The sequence below is a fragment of the Egretta garzetta genome, unplaced genomic scaffold (genome assembly GCF_000687185.1).
Source record: "Egretta garzetta isolate BGI_Z169 unplaced genomic scaffold, ASM68718v1 scaffold32, whole genome shotgun sequence".
In the NCBI taxonomy this organism is placed as follows: Eukaryota; Metazoa; Chordata; class Aves; order Pelecaniformes; family Ardeidae; genus Egretta; species Egretta garzetta.
Genome location: NW_009259035.1, coordinates 2443389 through 2446225, shown reverse-complemented (window position 1 = coordinate 2446225; position 2837 = coordinate 2443389). Strand labels below are relative to the sequence as shown.

Here is a 2837-nt window from a genome sequence, read left to right as displayed (position 1 = left end):
AAGATAAAATGACTAGTTATGTCTCAGGTAGACATCTTAGGGACATAGTTTAGTGGTTGACTTGGCAGGGTTAGGTTAACAGTTGGACTTGATGATCTTAAAGGCCTTTTCCAACCTAAATGATTCTATGATTTACTCTGTAAACTCTTGAGTGCATCAATACCACTATTTAGGCTTCATTTAGGGTCATGAAATGGCATTTAGCTCAGCCTTTGCAAAGCCCTGCCTGGACAACCAGTGCTTGCAGCCAGACACAGGATTAACAATCAGTCTCGGAAGAGACGTCCCGCCAGTGGGGGACAGAGCTGCATGCAGGGAGCCATGGCTGAAGAAAGCCTCTCCTCTCTGCCATCTAGGGAGAAGGCAATCCACACCAGGACAGTTCAAGTCTTTTTTGTTCCCTGTTTCTACACTCACCACAAGCAACTTTGGAAAATGAGGCAATTGTTTTCTCTAGACCCTACAAACCTAAAGTTGCTACACTCAATTTATTAAGAGATATATTAATTCTCTGCTTTCTTCCCATGTACACTTTATTCTGTGGTCATTTCTTTTGACCTGATAATATCACAATTTTCTCCACAATCACCAACACCTAATCAAAGATAATTCATGCATTCTCTGGCTGGCATTTTGTTTGCAACAGGCTTAAGTCTACAGTCCATTCACAGGCAAAAAAAAGTCAGTAGATCCTGCATGAAATGTTGGCACCCTATACATCTCGTATGCTCCCAACACAAATGTAACCCAAGGAACACAGGAATTCAGTGTGAAAGAGGCCAGGTGATCATCCCTAAGTATCAAGCTGTCTGTGAGATCTCTGTATAGTAATCTGCTGTACAGAAAGCAGAGAAATATAACAGTAGTATACATTAAACTAGCAAAACCCCTCCCCGAGTTGAGTTCCAACTATATTTTTATGTTCCTTTTAATCCTTTGAAGTATTTTTCCCCCATAATAGACACCAATTCTTATTCACACTCACAAGTTGCACTTATTCAACCCTTTTGAGTAATTATTTCTTCAAATTCCCTTTTCTACTCTTTGACAAACAACAGGCAGGCAACACAAGGACTTTTTCTTGCGTTCTTTCCCTGACTTACCATCAGCACAAGAAAACCTCTTCTGAGATACAGAACCCACCGTTAATGCTGTTTCTATATTTACAGATGCCAAGCACAAAAAGTGACAATTGTCAAGTGCAGAGACCTCCACACAAGCAGTGAGCAGCATTGTACAGAAGGAAAATATACATTACACAAACATTACAGTGACATCAAACACACAGCATTTTATTTCATCTGTCTTAACTCAAAGAGCTGCTGACAAACCTTCATCATAGCAACTGTTTCTTTCCCTCATGCTGACAAAATGTAGACATTCAATGATCAAATTATTTATTACTATCCAGTACACAAAAGCATAAAAATAAAACATGAAAATGCAATATACAGATATATCAGGTTACTGTACCTGACACTTACGTAGACACAAACTTTTCTAGTCTGGATTTGTGTTAACACATAGCAAACCCAAACTAAAACTAGTTTACTAAAAAGAAAATTTTAAAGAAAAAGTATTCTGTATTAAACGAAAGTGGTAGAAGACACATTGCTCAATGTTACAGATAGCCTAAAACTTAAATAACTTTTGAATCGCTGTTGGAGCTAGTGAAACTCTGAAGATTGAAAATCTCATTTAGGGTTTATGTGTATCCTTTAGTACCTAAATAGCTTTCAAAACAGTAGCAATAGTAGCAACTTCTAGGATTTGTTCTCCATTCTTTTTCACAAATTCCAAGAGCACTGCCTGACATGACTGAAGTATCTTCAGTCCAACTGTTATTACCAGCTGTATTTCAGAAGGAGAATCAATGATTATAGCAAGTTAAGAGTAGATGAACATAAGGAAATAATGTCTAAACAAAGGAAGAGTTTGGGGTTTTTTTGCTCCCTTTTTAAATGTAGGTAATATTAAGCACTCAAGCTCGATCAAATGGTATATTCAACTACTCCGAGAATGTACAACATACCCTACTTATACATTGTTTTATTAATGTAAGGAAAGCATTTTGGTGACAAAGTCCAGAAGAACAATCCCTGCAATTTTCAAGCAACAGCTAAAAATTTTTCATGCCAGTAGAGGCAAAAGGTAAGAAGTTTTAAGTACAGAGGTTCGTTCTTTAGCTTAAAATTATCATCTATATTACAGTTGACCAACTGAACCCATATTGATCTTCATGCTAAGCATCCTTTGATGAGCCATACCAGTAGTAATGAGCATGATTGCATGCTAATGAGCATCTCCTACACCTTGTGCAGTAAGTTATGTGTGATCTGGAATCTTGGGAGATAGCCTGCAAAAATGTGGTGATTCACAGCCTTCGTCAAAAAACAAATTCTATTTTATTTGGTAAAAAAGCCAAACACACACAAACGAACCACAGTATTCTAAAATTGAAGAAACTCCATCAGGTAAGATGGACCAAAAGGAAAAAGTTTGTATACAACTCACCTCCTGAATATTACTGCCTTTCAGGAAGGCCTTCGCTTCCAGTAACCTTCAGAGTGGAGGCAAGCCATGCTCTGTTTATCCTCTGTCCTGCAAGGCTGACGTGCACCCTGCTCCTCACAGCAACACCTCTGCTTGTCCACTTGAGCTGAGGGCTTCCAGCTGCCTTCCCAACACACCTGCAACTCCCTTGCCTTCCCTTTCCTACAGCCTCTTTGACTCCACCAACAAAGCAGGCAAGCTAAAGTGACAAAGAAAAGCTCCCCCAGGTTTATTCTTCTCAGGAGTACCTCCAGCAGGTAGGGAGGTACTTTCCCTCTCTCCCT

General features: G+C 39.1%; 1 protein-coding gene across 2 annotated transcripts in view; it reads right to left on the bottom strand.

Annotated features, from left to right (window-relative positions):
- The window catches only part of CCSER1 (coiled-coil serine rich protein 1), a 643608-nt gene that overhangs the window by 588505 nt on the left and 52266 nt on the right, over positions 1-2837 (bottom strand). The window lies entirely within an intron of this gene.